Here is a 9,153-nt window from a genome sequence, read left to right on the forward strand (position 1 = left end):
CGAGCTAGCTGCTACCAGTCCTCACTCAGCTGATGCACATTCATTTGCTGTAACAGAACTGCGTGCCTGAGACCTGAATGCACTGATTTATTGAATGTGACATGCTACTGATGTCTTCTTGTTGTGCCTATGAAGCAGGGTGTAAGTAGCTATATAAAAAATTATAAATGATTGCTTGTCTTTGCAATGATTTTGGTCATAAGAATAAATTATTTCAGAGTGGTTGAATGATGCAATTCTCTTTGTAGCCTTTATAGCCAAATGATTTCTATACGTAAGTGAAATTGTCATTTTAAAAGGCAGGAACATCAACTTACAAGACCGTTGGATAACACATACATAGTGTTTAAAAATATCTGTACTTTTTTTAGCAGCATGGTTTATAACATGGGGGGGGGGGAATAAATTCTCTGTCATACTGGATTTACCATACTTTTGTCGGTAGAAGGAATGCTGCTTACAAGTTTATGGCAGTGGAGTTTTAGATTAAAACAGATTTCAAGTCCTAAGTAAGGAAAAGGGAATTGCAGCTGGTCAGTCACTACATGAGAGTGAACGAACAGCACATCTTGCACTTCCCTGTCTGGCAGGACAAAAAACATTTCCAAGCACACTTACCAAAATATAAATTGACTGTCTCCACTTGCTGTGATAAATCTATCAATTGCAAGAAACTGTCAGATAGCTTAAACTAAAAGCAAATTTATAGTTAAAGCTCAGGAATGAGCCAAAGCTAAAAATCAAGGCAAAGGGCAGCCTTAAATTGTGTCATTTGTCTCCTGCAGACATGAAACTCTGGGGTAAAAGCCATCGTGAGTCTGGCCCACAAGACTGTCCCCAGAATGGGTGGTGGGTGACTCCTGTGACACTGTGTACCAGGCAAACAGCCCTCCGGGTTGCTCTGCTGGAAGAGCACCAGACTTACAACGAGGGGTCCAGGCTTGAGCGTTGTCCTGGTGGGAGAATTTGTATTTACTGCTCAGTGAGGAGCTTGGCATCTGGCCTGACCCCCAAGGAAGGGGCCTACCAGGGCACCCATCTGAGCCGCCCTTCCCCTGGAAAGCAGGGAGTGAGGGAGGAGAAGGAGGTCGAGCATTCAGCCCAACATGTGGACAGCATGTGTGTCCTTACTGGGGCTCTGGGAGAGCTCCTGCACTCTGCACTGAGACCAAACAGAGCCCGACATGAGGCAGGCATCAAAGCATTATGAGGGCAATAGAGCACTAATAAATCCCGAGTTCTCTGAGCCTGGTTCACGCTGCTCAGTGGGAGTCTGTCTAGAGCACCACAGGATGAGAAGCATTTCCCCTACCAGGAAACTGCATTACAGAGCGAGACACCATCTCGCCTTTCCCTCTCATTCCTGGCCCTTTTCATCTTGCGGTTGCTATGCCACTGAAACAAGACCTTCCTCCTGACAGCAGCATTAGGCAAAGCTCAGTTTCTGCAAGTTCCTAAATCCAACTGTCACCTTGTCTTCAAACTCCCCATGGATCTCCTGGTGAGCACTCCGGCACTCAGAGCACACCGACGCTCGGAGGTAGACACATGGGCAGAAAGGAGATAGTGCTTTCAAAGCGCCCCGCTGGCATCTGAAGAGCCTCGTGCTCTCCATTTCAGCCCCAGGCTTCCTCTGTGACCCTCAGCAGCGCTGAGTTTTTCACTAGCTGTTTTCCTTCAGCAGCAGTTTAGAGATAGCGCCAGCTAATAGGGCACTATTCTTAGCTGGCGGCCCGGCAGCAGGTGCAGCCGTGGGCATAAAGCCATGCGTGGGAAGGCGGCAGAGCCACAGCAATACTATCCCACCGCGCAGCCCCAGGGCTCCAGGAGAGTCAGGAGCACTCAGGGATGGGCGGATGATTAAAAATAAGCTACATCAGGCCCAGGGTACTGAACAATTAGAGGAAATCCCATCTAGAAATGTTGAGGAATAATCAGCGATAAGCAGCCACGGAGCAAGTTGTGATAAACCATGTGGAAGCCTTTGCCACCAGAAGCCATGCTGCTGGTTGTAACTGCAGCTGTGCCTCCTGTAGCCACAGCAGTGTCAGAAAGGCAAAAGGGGAAGTTTTACTTTTCTTTGAGCTGTTTCCTCTCTGTGAAAAGTGCTGCCACACATGCTTGGCTCAATAAATCTAGTCCAACTTCTGTATGGAGCAGTTCACAAAAGCAGGGAAAGGCAAATGTCACTGAGATTCACCAGTGACACTAAAGACCCCCGGACTCATGACCAAAGGTGTTCCTAGGAAATCTGTCACATGCCAAATATTAAACTTCTGTCTGCTATAATTGGCTTCAAATTCAGGTAAAGACACAGATAAATTGATGCATAAGCTATAAGGCAACGACGACATTCAAGAGAAGTAGAAGAAAATGTTGGAAAAGTTTCATATATTTTTACTGGGATATGTTTACAAATTATATAGTTTTAATTCTTCGGCATGTCTTTTCATTTTTAAAACAAAAACTGTATATACAAAAAACCTGCAGGCACTGACAGATGTTTTCCTTTTATTTATTTATGTTTTCAAAAAGAAAACCACTATGGGAAATACTGGTCAAAATGGAGGTTTATTTTTTTGTCAGAAATCACTTTTCATTCCACATTGGTTTCAAGCCTGTGCTTCAGTGTGTTCAGGCAAGCCCCTCTATGCCTGAACGGTACGACCTGACTGCAAGCAGCACTGAGGACAACACAATTTTCCCATTCTGCAAGAATTTCTAGGATTTTTCCTGCTTAATACAGGGAAAATCCACTGAAATGAGAAATCCCAGCAGAGGATCTAATAATTCAAGGCACCAGCATAAGTTCTTCTGAAGTCATCCCGTGCAGAGGTCCAGCAACTGGGGACATTGCGGGCTACAGTGTATGGCTGAATTAAAAATAGTTTTACCGTCCTTTGAGTGGGCAAGTAAGGCTGCAGTAGTCAGTCTAAGAGCAGCATCTACCTCCTACTGCCCCTTCGGGCAGCCTCTTGAATGATCTTATCTATTTTATAGGGTTTCATACGGCTCTCTGCATGCATGCCTAGTATCTACAGAATGACTGTTACATGTTGTACATGCAAAACTTAACTTGCAACACTCCTGCAAAACCTCTGCCTGCATCCAACTTCCCCATAGCACTGGGGTCCCAGGGCGTCACCTGGCTCCTGTGGCAGTGTGACCTGCGAGCCACTCTTCAAGGTTGTCACCCCCAAAATACTGTTTGGCTTGTAGGCCATTCTTTGAGGCACTGCTCTTCGGTGTTGAGGGGAGCAAGTCAATCCCCTGGATGCTACCTGCTGTTGGATAACTGCTGTTGGGCTCAGCAAAATGGGGACATCCTCAAGAAAAAGAAGAAAAAAAGAAAAAAATAAATCCATGTGGAGGGACTGAATGATAAATAGTTGCAGCAGAAATGCCTGATCAGTTGTAGTTGCACGGTCCCCCAGTTCTGGAACACCTGGCTGTGAATAGAAGGAGCCTACAGCTGTCTCAGTGTCAGTTTTGACTCTTTTTGGTATTCTTTAAGAACATTAGGCAGAGAAGAAGTTTTAGATGTCTTTGTGAAGTTTATTGCTCATGTGCTACAATCTTTATCACGTCACTGAGTATTTTTTTACACTTACATGTTGTCTGGGGCTTTTTAGGACACCAAGTAGACTGGTCTGTGAAGAAGACAGGCATGTAGGTATCAGAAAGGGTTTAGTCTTTTCCCTCCCCTGACCAGCGCCCATGAGAACACCACGCAAACACACGGCATGGTCACACAGAGATGCAGCACAAAGCTGTTTTGCTCCCCACCTCCCATCTGGGCTTTTCATTCCTCCAAGCCACTGAGTTCACCCTCTCCCAAGTTTGCACTCTGTGAAAAGTATGAGAAAATAATTGCCTCTTCTCTTTCTGGAGCCCAGGAAAAATGTCCCTAACAGAGAGGCATTCACTATAGGCTGGCTCAGCAGCAAAACCAGTAATGCAGTGAACATTGGCGGATCACCACTAAAGGCAAGCCATAAAAGAAAAGGTTTGGTAGATTGCACGTGCTGCTTCTTGTTCTGTTTCTTGCTGATGGACAGAGAATTCATCCTCTAGTATGACCAAGCCAGCAGACTACCATGTTAAATTGATTGGAAAAAAATCCTCCTGAAAAAAATAAAAAGTTTGTAATTAATTTCAGTGTGGTTATGGATTTCAATTCTTTTCTTTCTGGTCTTTCAGTCACAGGAGGCTTCAACTATTTTGGTGTGAAATTCTGAGAAAAGATATTTGCAAATTCTAGAGACAAAAATTTCTAAGAATCTTTGTACAGGATGCAATCAATCAATTTCTCCAGGTAAGCAGGGGGTAATTCAGTTACTACATTCACTACATCTGCTACAGTCAAACTTGCCTAATTTTTATGCTAAAGCATTCTTACCTTAAGTAATGTTTGCTGTCTTTTGGCACTGTTTGAAAGATACACAAAAACACAGGGGAAACTACCATTACACAAAACTCCTATCTAATTCTCAAAATAGTCTGAAAAAAATAGGGATAATTTTCTTTAAATACTGCAAAATTAAATAATAATAATTATAATTGTGTTCTGCTTCTTCGAACAGTTAGATGCACTTATGTTTTCAAGCACTTCTCTGCAAACATGAGGATTAGAAATGAATACTTTACTTTTTGAATGCAATTAAGACAAGCAAACAAACAACCCCAGCTTCAGTTGGCATAAATCAGCACAGTCACACTGGTGGAATTACAATCTATGCTGAATTATTTCAGTTAATAATCACAGGTTCTTCCCATACATCTTTTTGTCACTCCATTTATCTCACATGCTGTTTCTTTCCCAGCCCTGTAATAAATTCTAAAGAATTAAGATATGAATGCTTACAAAGCAACGTGTTTACCCTGGGACAATCTGAACCCTTTGCTTTTAACCGTAACTGATGCAGCTACAGGCTAGAAAGTTTGTCACTGCAAGAGGTCTTCTCTTAGTGTCCGTAAGTACTTTTAGTAAACTTTCTCAAAGCTTAAACAGTTAACTGAGGGTCTCACTCTGATCTTGCAGCACATCACAACCGATTGCAGTGTAAAAGCAGTGCCATATGACATCAGGTTAAGTCAGAATTAGCCCCACAGGCGCCAGTGACCTGATATGCACCTGCAAGGGGCAACCAACACAGTCGTAGGAGTGCCATCTCCATTTCTATCCCTCTGCTAGGCCTGCCTTAGTTTTGGTTGTCTTACTCCTCTTCCTTGTTTGCTTCTCTGGGTCACTCGGGAGGGGAACAGTGCTGGACCCCAGCCTGGGAAAGCTGCAGTCCCTTTGGTGTTTACCTGTATGGACCTGCTGGTCTTTGGCAGGCATTGTGGGCTCTGTGTGCTATTTTCTCACTGGAAACCAGAGCTAGTCCTTCTTCCATCAGAAAAGATGGCCTAGACCCCACACTGGAAGAACTGAAGGTAAACCGAGTCAGATTTCTGTGGCCTTGGCACTCAGTTTTTGCCCTTTTTAGGGAGCTTGTTCTGGTTTTCCTTTCTATATCACCATTGTTGGGACAGTAGCAAGCCTAAGTGATGTAAGAGGACTCCTCACAAAGTTAATTTTCTCAGCTTATTTACTCTGTAACTTGAATTTGCTCATAGAATCTTATAGCCACAAATAATGCAACTGTTCAATTGTCTCTTGGTGCATAGCTGCCAAAATAGCAGAGCAGTGTTAAGTGAATGGCCTATTTTACATTAGCCATAATCCTTTTTAAACTGAGTGCTTCAATTTGTAATTTCCTACCCTATACTACTGGTGGTTTTTTTTCTTTAACTTTTATGTTGAAAATATCTTATTTCAGATATTTCAGCACAGTAATGACTCTACATAGGTTCAAAAATTCCAATTATAATATAATTTTAAAGAGCCCAATATAGTTTTATGGGCTGGCTCACTGCACCTTTTTTTTTCCTTCTTCTTCTTTTATTCTTTTATAAAAAGCAAATTCCAGTTGTGAGTTCACAAGCTGTAATAGAAAGGAAATAGATATCAAATCTTTGTTCTGGGCTCAATAAACTACAAGTGCAATCTACAGTTTATGAAGGGGAATTCTTTCCATGGATTTTTTTCTTTCTACGTCACCAGAGAGAAACAATTTTCTGATTTATTCTTCCTCCCTTTCCAGAGGTTCTGTTTCAGCAATAGACCAGGTTCCACTCACTGCCACACAAGGATCGCAAAACGCTAGCAACTCTTGAGCTTATGATTTATGCAAGACAATGCTTTTCAAACATGTGCAGCACATTCCAGTATAGAACTGATGACAGCATCTAAGGGAAGAGCAATCAGGAGAAATAAAAATCAAGAAACAGGAGAAAAGATGACCCTCACTTTGTGGTACTGCCTGGCCAAGAAGGCATAGCATAGTAAACAGTATCTGTTCCACTGCAGCTCTTCATATGCAGAGGGAGGTCTAGGGAAAACAGAATATTCTCTGTCTGAGAGGTGGGTATCACTCCTTGATGCCACCTTTCCATCCAACAGTGCGCATGGAGTACAGCAGAGGAAAAGGGACAGCTAGGATGTTTCTAGAGGACAGCCCTGAGTGAGGATGCCATCCTCAAGTGGCCAGTCCTTCCAGCACCCCGGCTCCTGCTGCCGTCAGTGCTGGTGTATAAAGGGCTCTGGCGGACGGGTTTTGGTGTGTGACAGCTTGACAGTGTCAGACTGAAAGGCCCTGAACAAGGCACTGATGATGCTGCTTTTCACTTTTGTCCTCCAGAGAAACTTGATCCTTTTGAAAACGGCACAGAAAAGAACCTTTTAAAGCACCAGGGAAATATAACAAACGCAAGTGCAATACAGCATCTGTACAGGAACACTTTTAGGAGTACTGGAAGAAAAAAAAAAAAAACCAAAGAAAAAAGGTTAAAACTTTCTATAACATTTACATAAATAGAATATAATCATCCATCCTAGATTTAGCCAGGCTAGTATCAAAATTCATTTCTTGTCCAAATCATAATATTTTATCTGTGTCTCACAGGATAAGAAATGAACTCTCAAGAGATTTAAAACATGATTTTTTATGTCCTTCCTAAAACAGAAGCATTCAAGTATTTACATATGCTTATATTCCTGAATCCTATTACCTTTGCAATGTCATCCAAGTTTCCTCTGCTTTTTTGATTGCATGGTAAGAATGACACAATTTATATGTACTGTCCTGTAAGTCGGTCTTCTGTCAATATTGCAGTACTAATGGTTCAAACCTTTTAAGATAAAATTGATTATCACAGAGAGGGTAAGAAAGCAGAAAACATTTAAAGTGGGCTCATGAAGTCTGCATCTCTTCCCAATTTTTCATCAAAATTTCTAAGCACAACAAAATGCCACATGGGTTCAGGCTGAAAATTCATCCAGCTTATTTTTGTCTGGCCAATAGAGGCTATCTGCAGGTACTTTAAGAAAAAGTATAAAAAACAAGCCATGTCTGAAGTGATTGCTGGTAGCTGATTTTGAGCCCATTGACTGGATTTGTCATTTTTCCCCCCATGCAGTACTTTACATCACATTTCATCTATCATTTTATTTCCCTGTTGCCCAATACTGTGATATGGCTTCTTGCGGCCATCTTTCTGGTTGAGTATCCCAAATCACCTTCAGACTTCATTACCTCTATTTTCCTCACAAGTCATGTATGGGTATATTTAACAGTACAGCCTGTGGTAATGCACCTCTCATGGGGCTACACCTCATTCCATTGCTAAAAGTTTTCATTCTTTATCTTTTAGCAGTTTTTTACCCCTGTCCTGGTTTCAGCTGGGATAGAGTTATCTTCCTAGTAGCTGGTACGGTGCTATGTTTTGAGTTCAGTATGAGAAGAATGTTGATAACACTGATGTTTTCAGTTGTTGCTAAGTAATGCTTAGTCTAAAGTCAAGTGTTTTTCAGCTTTTCATGCCCAGCCAGCGAGAAAGCTGGGAGGGGGACACAGCCAGGGCAGCTGACCCAAAGTGGCCAACGGGGTATTCCATACCATGGGACGTCACATCTAGTATAGAAACTGGGGGGGAGTGGGGGCGGGGGGGGTGGATCACCGCTCAGGGACTAACTGGGCATCAATCAGCGGGTGGTGAGCAATTACACTGTGCATCATTTGTATATTCCAATCCTTTTATTATTACTGTTATTTTATTAGTGTTGTCATTATCATTATTAGTTTGTTCTTTTCTGTTCTATTAAACTGTTCTTATCTCAACCCACGAGTTTTACTTCTTTTCCTGATTTTCTCCCCCATCCCACTGGGGGGGGGGGGGGCAAGTGAGTGAGCGGCTGCGTGGTGCTTAGTTGCTGGCTGGGGTTAAACCACAACAACCCCAAAGGGGCATCTTTTCTAGTTGGAGGGGGTTTTAAGAGATTTTAGGGTTTTTAAGACCCCTGGCTAATGATCTTGCTGAAAGCTTGTAGCAAGTCCATTTATACTACATGGATCTACATATATTACTGACAAAGGACTCTAACAGCTCTCTGAGGCATAACGGCCTTTGGTAATACCCATATTGCCTCTTCCTTCCTGTTATGTATTATCAGTATCTGTTTATTCTACTCTTTATTAGTTTTTTTACTGATTTCCAAGAATGAAAAATTAGAGCCACTGGTCTATGTTTTCCAAGACCACTCTTTCATGACTGAAGTTCCCTTTGTCAGCTTTGATTTGTTTGGTATTGCTGAAGATTTAAGCTATGTGTTATTGCCACAGGTAATAGTTTAGCAATTTTATGTTTGACATTCTTCAGAACTCATGGCACCAGCATCATCTAGTCCTGGCTATCTGCAAAGTTTGTCCTACTTCACCCGAAAGCCTGAAATGTAAATACCTGCAAGAAATTCTCTTATGGTTTACATGGTAGCAAGACCTGAAAAATATGTGGGTTTTTTTTCTGTTTTAACAAAGTCTTTCTCATGTTTTATGTGTAAGGCAGTACACTCTTTTGCCAGCAAAAGGAAAATGCATTATGTTTTTTTCTGGGATCCTCCCTTCCTTCAGGCTGTGCCTTGATACACAGATGGCATCACCCAGCCAGCAGCTGGCCTACCAGTGTGCACAGGCGCAGTTCACATCTGGGTCCCTCACTGTGTCTGGCCAGCCTTGTGTCAGAGCGAACACCTCATGGCATCAGGAGAGGAAT

This window comes from Harpia harpyja, chromosome 4, assembly GCF_026419915.1.
Source record: "Harpia harpyja isolate bHarHar1 chromosome 4, bHarHar1 primary haplotype, whole genome shotgun sequence".
NCBI classification, from domain to species: Eukaryota; Metazoa; Chordata; class Aves; order Accipitriformes; family Accipitridae; genus Harpia; species Harpia harpyja.